Source organism: Pipistrellus hanaki, assembly GCF_964339955.1.
Source record: "Pipistrellus hanaki genome assembly, chromosome: 3".
Classification (NCBI taxonomy): Eukaryota; Metazoa; Chordata; class Mammalia; order Chiroptera; family Vespertilionidae; genus Pipistrellus; species Pipistrellus hanaki.
The window spans coordinates 145,381,257-145,395,374 of NC_140505.1; positions in this window are offsets into that span (position 1 = coordinate 145,381,257).

Genomic DNA, 14,118 nt, shown 5'->3' on the forward strand with positions numbered 1-14,118 from the left:
GCTGCCTCTTGCACACCCCCTACTGGGGATGTGCCCGCAAGCAAGGTACATGCCCTTGACCGGAATCGAACCCACAGGCCGACGCTCTATCCACTGAACCAAACCGGTTTCAGCCCGAGTCTATTTTGAAGAAGTGGCATTAGAAGAAGTTTGAGTTTAAAAAAATTTGGCTCTCAAAAGAAATTTCAGTCGTGGTGCGGTTGATATTTGGCTCTGGTGACTAATGAGTTTGCCTATCACTGTCCTAGACCATTCCCATCAGCACACGAACGTGCTCTAACGCTCATCTTAAAAATAAAATCCTTCTCCGACACCCGGGTGCCTCCACCACCGCCCATCACTCTGCTCCTTTCACAGCCGCGCTCCTCACCTGCCTGGGGGACAGGTGCACCTACTCCTTCCTCCCCAGACTGTCCCTCTCCACCACCCCCTCCACCCACACGTGCCTTCTGCCCCACTGCCCTCTCCACCGCACCTGCTCATTGTACATTCACCGGAGCTGAGGCCCTGGCTGGTAGCTCAATTGGTTAGTGTCTTCCCCATATGCCAAGGTTGTGGTTCAAGCCCTGGTCAGGGAATATACAAGAAATAACTAATGAGTACATAAATAAGTAGAACCATGAATCGATGTTTCTCTCTCTCTTCCTTCCTCTCTCTCTCTAAAATTAATAAAAATAAAAAATAAATAATCAGAGCCAATGAACATGTCTCGGCCTCCTTTCTTCCCTCTTTCAACAATTTAAATTCAGCTGATCCGGACCCTGAAGCCCTTCTCTCCCTGTCCCAACCAGGGGTCTTCTCCTGGTTGCCTTCCTGCCCTGCTGGTGGCTCCCTCTCAGGCCTCCTGGCGGGTTCCTCTTCAAAGCCACCATAATGCCAGTGCCCTTGGACTTGGTCCTGGGTTTCTCTCCCTATGTTTCCATGGCCACAGACACCACCCAGATGGTGGCAAGTGCCCATTTCTGACTAGCCCGTTCCTCCTCTTTGAGCACTGACTTTCAGAATCAGTGCCCACTTGCTATTTCCACTTGAGGTCTCCCAGACATTTTGAACATAACCTGTCCCAACAGAACACTTGATTCTCATCTTGTTACCTCCAGCCTTGCTCCATCACCGCCACCTCCTTAGTTGCTAAACTCTTTGGTCCTTGATTCCTCTTCACCTTTCACATCCAATTTGTGTCAAACCTAGCAAATCCTGCCTCCAACGTGTACTTCTACTCCTACCATTTCTCTCATGTGCCACCCCACCCATGTTCCTCTGCAAGTCCCTCCTCTCTTACCTGGATTCTTCAGTGGCTTCTAACTGGCCTCCCTGCTTCCAACTTGAGGCTCCTCCATTTCAGTGTGCATTGAGCATTAAGTTTCATCATTCAGACCCTACAACCGTTTCCGTATAAGGCTTTCTGTGTGTGTGTGTGTGTGTGTGTGTGTGTGTGTGTGTTCACAATGTTACTATGGCCCATTAGGCTCTCAGTGATTCTGGACTTTTCCCATTTCTCCAGCTTCAGCTCATGCCCTCCCCAGTGGCCAAGAACTTGGGTCTTCTTGCAGTTCCTAATGGTCAAAGTTCTTTTCCTGCCTCAGGGCCTAGAATTTCTTTCCCACCTGACAGCCTGCCCATTTTCACCCTGCAGGCCTATTATCACCTCAGAGAGGGCTCCTCACTGTCCTGTCCAAACCATTTCCCCTCCTCTAAATTTCTACTTTAAGCCTTTATTTCAAGCATGTCAAACTCAATGCCTGCGGCCTGCCGGCCATGAGTTTGACATGCTTGCTTTATTTAGTTTATTTGTATACTAGCACTTAATACATTTAGAATCCTTTCATTTTTTCATTTTTTTTTTTTAACTTTTGTTGAATGTAAGCTCTGTGAGGGCAGGACCATGACATTTGCACCATTGTACCCCCAAAGCTTATTGGTGGACGTGCAATAAAACCAAAATGAGTGAATGAATAAATGAATGAATGGCCTCAAGCTGCTAAAGCCAGCTAGGTTCTGGTGGGGCTGGAAGAAAGGTATGGAGGAAGGGAAGACCGTAGTTGGTAGAAAGACACTTCCTAGGTAGGATTCAGCAAATAAAAATACAGGATGCCCAGTTAAATTCAAATTTCAGATAAATAACAAACCCTTTTTAGTATATGTATGTCCAAAATTAAAATTTAATTGGGCATCCTGTATTTTATCTGGCAGCCAGGTGAGTGAGGAGGGTGGAGTGGGTGAGGAGGGTGGGGTGGGACGGGGCAGGAATCTGATGGTTAGAGGGCTGAGGGACAGTATCCAGGACCAGTGGAGCCAGGGGCTATCCTAAGACCTACTAAGGTAACAGCAGAGCATGTAAACAGTGTACCAGTGTGCGATGCCCTTGGGGTGAGGCGCTGAGGAAGCTCTGAGAGACATTGACGGAGATGGGGCTGAGGGCTAGGGGACTGCATCCTGAGGTGGGGGTGGGAATTCAGATCCTTGTCTTTTCAAGTCACAGGCAAACCTGTCAATCCCTTCATTTTCCATGACCTTCTGGCTTGTCAAATTTAAGGGTGCAAAGGTGAGTAAGACTTGTCCCTCCTTTCAGTGTCCCGTACCTGAGCGCTGGAACAAGATCCAGCCCTGGGAAGCAAGCCATCGCCAGCACCCACGGTCCCCAGTCACAGGGCTGGGCGCCTTCCTTGCTTCATCTTGTTTCATCCTCCAAAGACCCCCCACAGGAGAAGGCACTTTTGCTGCCATTTCATAATCAAGGAAATAACGGTTCTGCTGATTCTGTAGCTTAGCAAATGTCCCACCGGAAGTAAGACATGGAACTGGAAGCAAATACCTGGAAAGGAGCTCCTCCCTCTCAGAGCCAGGCCAGAGCTGGGCTGCAGGAGGCGATGGGGCAGGACTCTCCCTCAGGCCCTGCAACAAGGGCCAGAACACAAACTTCCTAGCAGTCTCTTTGCACCCAGGCCCAGAGAAGTTGCCTGGACACGTGATAGGACAGGCCACTGCACACATCCTCATCTCACCAGCCTCTCCCAGTGACATTAAACATATTGTCTACTGACCTCAGTCCCCCCCAAAGCTTCGAAGCCCTGGGGAATACAAGCAGTATGTAAGAAGGGGCTGTGAAATGCTAACCCCACCTGACACCCCCTCCACCCTTGAGAGCCCCTGTCCCTTCTGATTCTGGGGTTACAGCTCAGCTCACATTTCTTTGCTTGGAGACCCCATGTCTCAGAGACTCTCAGGTCAGTCTGGGCTCCAAGAGGGCATCATCCTTCCCCTCCTTCGTCCTCCAGAAAGGCCAGGCCTTCCCCCTGGTTGACAAGTAGGAATCAGAAATTCCCGAAGGAGAGGCCGCACAGCCCATCATGCTCATCTCCCCAAAGCCTTCCCAGCTTTCTCCCTTTCAGTGGCCTTTGTGGCAACTTGCTAGAGCCCATGCCTCTGAGAACCAAGATGACCTTGAAATTTCTTGTTCAACGAATTCTTTTCCTGTCTTCCCAGTTTCCCACGGCTTTATATCTTTATGTTCCTTGTGTCTCCGTGTTACTTCCCAATTACTTAGTTAATGTCCAAGGAGGTGTAGCTTGAGTGTGGAGGATCTCTTTGAGTTCTTCATGGGACTGACACGTGGGATTTCTCAGCGATGGATCCAACACCCAATGAGTGACTCTAGACACACACTTTACACATTTTCTTAATTACATGTGGTCTAATTCTTAGGGCTGCTCCCTACACGTGCATGCACATACACAGTCACACAGTGACACATATGCACAGTTGCACATATATGTTCTCTCACCCGTGCTTGCACATACTTCATACACTTACACCAGCACCTGCAAGCCATCCATCCTTCCACCCTGTAACCAAAGGCGTTGGTGTGTCAGGAGAGGGCCCAAGTCACCGACAATCTGTAGGAAAATGCATCCTTGGGCCCTTTGTTGAACAAACATCACGATGGGCCATTTGGGTTGAGAAAGGCAGTCCTTGAATGGGCTGGGCTGGGAATGAGACAAAGAGATAATCAGCATAGGAATTTGTGGTGAGGGCTGTTTAGCTTAGAAGGAGCTTGGATGAGGAAGGAGCCGTACATAATAGGAGGCTTGAACCCAAGTAGAAGACAATTCCCCGTGGTGGGAATGTGGGGAAAGGAAACAGCTGAAAGACTTTTAAGGACACAGATTCTAGTAATCAACATTGTGATTTATTTCATTGTGCGTCAAAGAACTGCCCTTCGGTTACTTTCATATCTGCAGGGAAAGTGGCCTGCATCCACTGACCTTGGTGAGTGATGTTTTGAAGAAATCGTGGTAAATGGACTGAATTAGATGTTTGATTCAATGCAGGTGGAGAGTAGAAATGTTTACAGGAGGCAAGACGTGAGAGCATAAGAGAGAGAAAAAATTCCACAGAAGCAAGAACTTAGAGCCAGAAGTGACTGGGAGAGGAGGCAGAAGTGGGGGGGGGGGGGGGGGAGGGGGAAGGGGAGGAGGAGGAAGGGGGGTGGGACAGAAGCTCAACTCCATTTCCACCCCAAATATTTCTAGAGATATTGGGAGGGACCTGTGGGATGAAAGTTTGAGTTCATATTACCTCATTTCAAAGAACAAAATGACCTAAGCTGAATGACATGTAAATGCACGTATTAAAATACACGTGTCTTCACGCTCCTGAGCATGTCTTTCCCTGGATAGAATGTGAATGAGGCAGTGATTTGGCAAGTATCAGGTTAACTTTAGGAATGAAGACAGCCAAACCAGAATATTTAGGTTCAAAAAAATCTACCACTGGCCTGAATTATTGGTTTGGCCATCTAGACTTAGCAAATTAACCAGAAAATTGCCAAAGTCCTGCACTTAGCTGAACAGACACAGTTTTAGGGTGGCCAACATCCTTGCAGATACAGAGATATCTCCCCACACGTTATTATTAAGTCTATCCTCCCATAGTTATTACATCTAATATGTATTTGTAACCGACTCAATGATTGTCCCAGATTATCTGGGACCAATCTTTCATACAAGGCTGGTTTTCTACAGCTGCTTGTCATGTGACTGGCCCATGGATATAAAACACTGAGAAAGTAGGACATACTCCACAAAGACAAGGCCGTGATTGCTTCTGTTATGATTGTTTTTATTCCCTATTAATGCGTGCTCAGAAAAGGCAGTGAAGTTAACTATTAGCCTAAATTGCACATACCTGGCAAAGAAAGCCTGCCTTTAAAACAGAACCCAAAATAAATAGCAGTGAATATGAAACTAAAAAGAAGGAAAGAAAGAAAGAATAATGAAGACTTCTGAGAGAAAAGAGAGAGGTGGGTTTTTGCCTTAGTTTTGCTAGAGACTTGCTTTGAAGATTTGTCAGCGACATCATTTACATCATGATGGAGTAGGTCCAGGTCTTTTCCGAGAAGTCCCTTCTAGCTTTGAAATACTGAGAACCGCCCTCCTCCCATCCCCCAGCCCCTCAACCCCAACCCCCAACCCAACACAAGAGTGTGTAACTCAAGTCGTTTCATCAGGTGTTATAAGGTGCGGTCTGATATGGTGGAAATAGTGCTTCTTAGATTTTCGTGTCCATGTTGAATGTGAATCGCCTGGGGACCTTGTTAAAATGTGGGTTCTGATTCACTAGGTCTCAGTTTGAGATTCCTTATTTCTAACAAGCTCCCAGGGTGGCCGATGCTGCCATCCGAGGACCACACTGGAAGAAAGAGAGGCATAAAACATCCTAGGTCAGGGAAGTCCCGGTCTGTTCATCCATTCTTATCTTTGCTGAGCCTCAGTTTCCTCTTTTGAAAAACACACTCTCCCAAAGGCCGCTGGGAGGCTGTAGGAGGTCACCTTCTCCACGTCGCAAAGTGTCTTACAATGTTGGTTGTCACCGTTTCGGGTGCCAGGTTTTCCCTTGAAACATCTGGGAGCTGCTGACCTGGCAGGTGGACTGATGGAACGATAGCCTCGCTTCCTGTCTCGGCTCCACAGCTGCGCTCACGTGCAGCTGTTTCCCGGAAGCTGTTATTTGCGGAGCCAGATGCTCTGTGTATCACCTCCTTCTTCCCTCTGATTGCAGGTCCGCTTGTGCTCCTGGCCCCGGGGGAGGATGCATGGCTTCCAGCTGTGCTAGGGCATCTGGAACTCGTCCCTTCCCCTCCCAGCTTGTGGGCTCTCACTTTAGCTCACCGCAGGACCAGGGCTGGCCCTGGGCAGTTTTCCCTCTGTCTTCCCCTCAGGCAGCCCTTGCCCTCACGCCCTCGTGCCCTGCTGCCCTCAGCTCACCCCACCCAACCCGCCCCCATCAAACCTCAGGCCAGGAAAGCGCCTGATACTCAAATTCACGGAGTTGGCAATGGCTGATAAGGCTCAGGGGTGACCTCTCCTTGGGGGACAAAGCCAAGACGAGGGTTAGAACCACAAGGGCACTGTTCAGGCAGCAGTGCCTGGAAGGGGCGGCATTTTTGGAAGTGGGTAAGAGGCCTCTCTGTTACCTCTGAAATCCCAGACTTCAGTGTCCTGCGTCTGTCTGCCTTGCCGTTTCCCATTTCCAGCCAGAAACATCCCAGCCTTGCTGTGCTCCTGACCCACTGGGTGTCTGTGAATGCTGAGACCGGCTCCTTGGATTTTACAGACTGATGTGAACTTCTGCAGGTCCGGGTTTCCTGGCCACGTGGAAGCTTGGGCACAGCTGTCATTACCAGCCAGAGGTTCTCAGCCTGCTTCCCTGGGACGGTCTTGGCAGAGGATGCTCCCGTGTGGGACACGGTCTTTTCCGAGTGCCCAGGGCACTGAATACCACCCCCACCTTAGCCCCCCGCCCAGCTATGGTTCTACCCCTTTCTCTCTTGTTCAGGCCAATCTCATCCAAGGAAGGGAGAAGAATCATATTATAAGGATAACCTTGATTTGCTCTGATTATTAGTTTGTAAAGTATAGCATTCCTAAACTTTGGTGCTTTATTTACCGTTAGGAACAAATAGTGACATAGGGCTACTCTTGGGAATTCTGTCCACAGATTCTGTTTGCTCCGATATGGGGCCAGGAACTACCTGCTCAAAAACGGGATTTGATTTCATACAACAGATCCACTGAATATCTATTATGGACCAGGCGGCTCGCCTTGGAAGAGACAGATAAGTGAGACATGGACACACAGTGGCCAGCTGGGGGGAGAGAGAGATCTGTCTCCTTTAAGGACACATTCTCTCAGGCTTGTATCACTCGGCACTACCTCTAGTTGCCACGAAGGCTGTTTCTCCGCCTCATTCTTATTCTTTCTTCTTCCTAGGAGACTTGCCATTTTCTTTTCCTTTTTCAGTTTGTAGAGTTTAGTAATCTTTTTAGAGAACAGCTTTTGAGTTTGTCTCCTTATTCGTCGATTTTTGCTTTTATTTTTGTTTCTTCTTTCTTTGAATAGCCTCTTGATTTTTTAAATTGAACATGTAGCTCATTAACATTTAAACTTATTTCCTGGTCAATATATTTCAAACTATACATTTTCTAATAAACACTGATTTTGCTGCATTCACCAATTTTTATATGTATTGATTTCATTATTTGGTTATAACTTTCATAGCTATAATTATTTTTCTTTAACCTATAAATTAAGGGAGCGCTTACTAGTAAAGTTTTCCAAATAAAAATTTTATTGACCTTTTTGAAATTGAATTTTTATTTTACTTCATGTGGTCACAGAACATAAAAATGTTTTTTATCTTTTCTGAGACTGCTGTACAGTCTACTTTTTGTAATTATTGTGTCACATGTTCTTGAAAAGAATACGTATTTGCCAGTTCTGGGGGTACAAGCTTTTATATGTGTCCTTCAGATCAATATGTGATAATAAATTCTATTAAAATGGCTTACATTCTCATTCAGCTTTGAGTCCTTAAGCTTTGAGTTTCTGGAAAAGATAAGGACATCTCCCACTGCAGGATGCCATGCTAGGGAGAGGACCAAGATGGATTCTACTCACAAGCTCCTATCGTCCAGTATTAAAACATCATAATAGCCTGTATCCAAGAAGCAGTGAACACCACACAGGAAGCAGGCCCTTGATTTACTCAATCTAATGGCAGAGGGTCAGAGTTGTCCTTTCATTTTTATGAAAAGTTAACACAATATCCTCTCCCCCTCAAACAGCCTTATTGAGATATAATTAACATACAACAAATGACACCTATTTAAAAGTTAAAGATTTGGTGATTTTTGATATATATATATATGTGTGTGAAGCCACCAATGTAATCAAGGTAATGAACATGTCCATCACCCCCAAAAGTTTGCTTGGGCCTCATTTTAATCCTGCTTCTCTGTTCCCCATTCCATGCCCAAGCAAACACTGGTTTACTTTCTGTAACTATGAATTAATCTGCGTGTTCTAGGACAGTGGTTGGCAAACCGCAGCTCGAGAGCCACATGTAGCTCTTTGGCTCCTTGAGTGTGGCTCTTCCACGAAATAACCACAGCCTGGGCGAGTCTATTTTGAAGAAGTGGCATTAGAAGTTTAAGTTTAAAAATTTGGCTCTCAAAAGAAATTTCAATTGTACTGTTGATATTTGGCTCTGTTGACTAATGAGTTTGCTGACCACTGTTCTAGAACATTGTTAATGGAATAATATGTATTTTTTTTTAAATTCTAGCTTTCTTCTGCATAATGGAGATTCATATATTTGCTTACATGATCAATAGTTAATTCTTTTTTATTGTTGAGTAGTATTTATTGGGTGGATATATCAGTTTATTTATTCATGCACATATTGATAGACATTGAATTGTTTCCATTTTTTAGCTCTTATAACTAAAGCTGCTAAATGCTCATATAAAAAAATATCTCTCACTCTAATTGTGGATTTGTTGATTTCTCTTTGTAATTTTGTCAATTTTTGCTTTCTGTATTTCAAGACTATATTGCTAAATGTGCACAAATATAGATAATACTTTATATTTCTGGTATAATATATTTAAGTAATGATTCTTTTTAACCCTATAATACTTGTAGTTTTTCTTATTTTAAAGTCTATTTGGTCTAACATTAATGTTGCTACAGAAACTTTCTTTTAATATCCCTTTACTTTCAACATGCTTGTATTATTACGAATTATGACAAAATATAAATTGATCTTTAAAAATCCAATCTGAAAGTCTCTGTCCTTTAGCAGATCCATTGTATTCATCAGTTATCCAGAGGGATTGAGAATGACATTACCATTCCCAGGGAAATGAACGTGAATTAATCTCTCACAATTCTCCTGAGACCTAGCCCTGGAAGGTACCTGCATTTATTGTACCTTTATCTTCCATTTAAGGTGCAGTCTCCTTCACAGCGGCCTGTATCTATTATACCTGGATCTCTCCTTCATCCCCCACTGCTGGGCTCAAACAATCCATAGGAGGCTATTTTACTTGGGGCATCCATATCCTTCAGCACGGAGGAAGGATGTACAAATTGGCTGACTTGGTGCAGCATGGTGAGCCTCACTGACATCTGCAAGTCTCAGCCAAACCCTCTGCTCTCCCAGGCTTTGTCCACCTGCATCTTCCTCTGTCCTCCTCTTCCTGTGTCACTGTGGTTACTCAAAGTTTCCCTCCTCAACTCTCCCACTGCACATATAGGCACACACACACACACACACACACACACACACACACACACGCGCGCGCGCGCGCGCGCGCGCGCCTGCAGGTTCCTATGCTGGCTCAAGTATAAACTGGCTAGGGACAATTTTGCTCTGATGAGTTCCATTGGCAGAAATGTTTCCGCTTTTATTGAAGTCAGCAAAGCAAATATTTTGGTCTGGGGGTGAGAGTGAACAAAAGGGAAGTGTAGGTAGGGGGCACTGATCTGGTGACCAAATGACGTTGGTGGATTTAGGAAGCACCCGTAGTCACTCAGTTGTGAGTCTCATGTTTCCTTCACAGAACAGGGTTGGGAAGTCAAGGCGATCTCCTCATCCAACCTGAGGTTAGACCTCAAAAGGCTGAGCTGAGCTTGAGTGGAGAAGTGGTATCATTTCTAACAGCTCCACCCTAGTGGCTTAGGGTGTGGGAACTGTGCAGGCTGTGTGAGTGTCTGTGGTCCAGGGAAAGGCATGGAAGACAGGAGACAGGAGGCAGGAGGCAGGAGGCAGGGACCTGATGCGCTGCACAGGGCCCTGATGTGCACGAGCACACCAGGAGTCTCAGGGAATGCGATGTGAGCGAGTCAAGGTAGGTCCCTAGAGACCTTGTGAGCAAGAGAGCACCTAAGCTTTGCACAAGGCCGCACCACCTTTCAAGTCAGCAAGAGGGGGTTCTCTTAGGGCCAGATCAGGTACTAGGTAAAGTCCATAGGGAGTTGGGGTGACAGAGCCTAAGGGTGGGAGTAAAGAAGGGCCATCACCACCATTCAACCTTCACTGAACTGGCAGGATCTGAAGACCAGCTCATCGGAGATCCTACTGGGGCTGGGAGCGATGGATAGCTTCCATTGCTTGAACGCCTTCCTATTGATGGGGAACAATAGAAGAGGCCAGGGGTTTTTTGTTCATTTGTTGTTGTTTTTTTGTTTTTTTTGTGTTTTTTTTTTTAGCAACAAGAGGTTTCTCAGAAACTATAACATATGCTTGGGAACCAAAATATATGTTCACACAAATCAATGACTGAAATGAAACATTGAAGCAAGTTTCAAACAATGTCCTCTGGCCAGTCATCTTAGATTTCAGTACTCAATGGTGGGATTAGAGACAATAACGGTGTGCATGGGAACATCTGTACAACACCTGGGGCTGCTTAAGCTAAGAAGTCAAAGCTTCTTCAGATTCTGACCCCAAGTGAGCTCTGTGGCCCTCTCATCTACAGCAGGAACAGGGGCATGTTCTCACTTGGTAACTTCCTTTCTTACTTTGGTTTGTGTCGAGCACACCCAGATATAACTAAGTCATCTAGCATCAGCTGATCAGGAACTACCTGGAGGGACAGAGCTAGATAAGGCTAGCATTCTCGGTTCTGGGCTCTAGGCAGGAACACTGAGCCACCCACCATATAGAGTGGTATGTATCTAAATTTCAGGATCTCCCCAGATCTCAGCTTTTCTCCAGGCAGCTCAGCACAACACCAAATCTTTCGATGGATCCTGTGCAGACATCACCCTCATGTTACCCACTTGCTCAGCTGAGACAGTCTCGAGGTTTGTTTGCAGCATCTTGGGGATGGGGAGGGCTCTCTGCCCCGCCTTGACTTGTTTTGGATCCTGTCTCCTCTGGTGGTAGTTGTCGGGATCAGTGGGTACACTGAGTTCCCAGAGAGCACTTGGTGTCAGCCCCACTCAGAGCTCTGGAAGAAAGTGTCTCAGCAGTGGGTGTGTGGCACTCCCTGGCACCCAGCATTAGAGTAATTGGCCCCATTAGTGATTACCACCATGGCAGGTGAGGTGTGTAATTGTGCTAGGGTGTGTGTGTTGTGGGGCGGGAGGGGTGTGCAGGGAGGGGTGTTGAACCTAACAAAGTGAGTTTAGGATATTGAAAGCTGGCTTATTGATGGGGAGAGCACTCTTGCACCTGGTACCTCTGGAAGGAAGAATCTGCTCCAGGGGGCATTGGGGCCGGGAGTTGAGGGTTAGGGTGACGATGAGGCTACTGATAGTACCCAGATAGTCCCAAATTCGGGTCGCTTGCTTACAGTGAGTTTCTCTTGCTTATAGTGAAGCTAGTAAACTCTAAGTCCTGTCTGGCCCTAAGTTTGCCTTTGAACATCAAAGCAGGAAGGATCTGATGATGGCTGCTCTCCCCACCATCCATGACCTCCTCCCATGTTTCTAGTCTGCACTTAGTGTACAAAGCCTGGCTGAGGACTTCATGCCAAGCTCATGGGCTCCAGGAGTCCCTGGGGAGCCATGGTGGCCTGGGCAGCAGGGGCTATGACGCCTCTGTGTGCGTCTCGCCTGTGGTCTCAGGCAGGCTGCAGATACCACAGGACAGCGTGGTCTTGGGCTCAGCTTCCACCCTCCCCACTGGCCATGCTGACCCGGGCCTGCCACCCCCATCTTGGCCTGGCCTCCCTGTGTCTGGGGACACAGGAAAGAGGGCCTGATTGTGCAAGTTTGGGATTAGACCTCTGCTGTGGGGGCCTTCTCAAGCGTGAATTTGGCCCATGGAGTAAACAGGCCATGTTCTTGAGAAGAACTGTCCGGACCAGCTGCTTGAGGTTAAGGGAGAGGGCCCAGTGTCCAGACCCAGAGCCTGTGGGCCAGGCCACACAGAATGATCTTCAGGGAGGGGGCACTGCACTCAGCCAAAGGGTGAGTCCTCTCTTGTGCCCGATGCCTTCCCCGGCCCTTCATCTGGGGCTTCAGTCTTCCTTACCTTAGCTCGCGGTGGCTGACCTGCTCCTTAAAGTCCACAAGGTGGAAAAGCCTGCTTCTGTGAGCCCAGGGCCTGGGCCAGGTGTGGGGTTAGGTGAGGGCTGAGAGAGTCTTTAGCCTTTCTGAGCCAAACACTGAGAGGGAGCAGGGGTTGCCCAAACTCGGCGAGGAAGCCCGGTGGTATGTGTAATGGAATTTGGGTCATTCAAGGTCTCCATCTGTTCTATAGTACTGACTGCGGCTCTTCGCCAGAATTAATGTTTAAGTCTCTGGTTGGTCAGAAACTCCCTGGGATCATTCTAAGACTAAGAAAGATATTTTAGGGGGGGAAATGTCCTTATTTAAAGCTGAATAAAACAGTGTGATTCTTGCTGTTCTAGTAAATTTATCAAACCCCTATAATTTTCTTGACCCAAAAGATAACAAGTTGTGGTCTTAAAGAAGGACTTAACCACATCCTTCCCCTGTGCAATCTCTTTGCTACCCTTCTCCCTTCAAAACACAGCTATAAGGCCCTGGCAGAAATGGTCAGTCCAGCCCACAACCCTAAGCATGGTTTCCCACCACTCTGGGTATGTAGACCCTAAATAGTTCAGGCTGTGATCTCTGGGAAGCCCCTATTGTCCTCAGGCTAGGAGCTCCCACAATGACATATGATACTCCTGTGTTTTCCTCCAAATCCTATCCAATTATGGGAGGTGATTGCACTCAATAGAGGGTCCCTGAAATGGAGGGCCAAGGTGTTGTCATGGGGTCTTTCCCTCTTTCAGGTTATCCCTCCTCTGGATCCCACTAGCAAGGAGGAGGGCCTGATTGTACAAGTTTGGGACTTCCGCTGTGGGAGCTTTCTCTGGACTTTAGAGGGAATTTGGGCCATGGAGTAGAGCTATAAAGAGGGTCCCTGGATTAAGAGTCAACATGGTTGAGCCCATAAATGGCCTGGATTATGGCAAGGTCAACATCATGGCAAGGCCAATGAGCCTCTAGGTTCCCTTATACACTGAACATCCTCTGATCCTCTTTCCTCATCTCCAGATACATTCTCAGAGGCTGACCCCTCTGGACTACATCTCCCTGAGCTCCTTTGTGGACTGGCTTCCAACTGGATCCAACCATGGGAGGCACTTACAGGGGATCAGAGCTTGGGTACTGCTCCCCACTCTTCCTTGCTTCAGAGTAATTCTGAGGCAAAAGATTCATGCCTCCATGACTGAGGTTCCTTCCAGGTGGCCCATTCTCCATGGTTTCAGCTCGCATCTGGCTCTGGTTACAATGTTTTTCCTTTTCCTTATCTCTCGGGCCATTGAGGTAGAAGTTGTAAAGTTTTACTTTCATTCCTAAACTTCATTTTTTTCCCCCTTCACCTTGCCAACATATCTGTCAACTGACTTCAAATGACTTCTTCAAAGTCTCTTCAATTAAATTATCTAGGATCAGTCATATTTCCTGCTAGGGCCTAACTGACATACCTCACCTCCGTCATTGCCCACTTGACCCAGGATCCTTGGGTCAATGCTCAGCGCCTTGCTGCCCATCCTTCTTCCATTACTGCCTAAATGAGATACCCCAACTCTGATCCACTCTGGTTCTTGCATTTGGAAAAGTTGATTCTGTTCTCTCTCATCATAAACCAATCCTGTTATAAGGGCCTGGTGGTGGACACTGCTGGGCTTGAACAGGAGGACATTGTCAAAGCAATGGCCACACAGTTGTGGGTTCTTCCCACCACCACCTGGAAGGACTCTTGGGCATCCTCCTGCATGAAGGGGACGAGTGTTGACGGCTTGACATGCA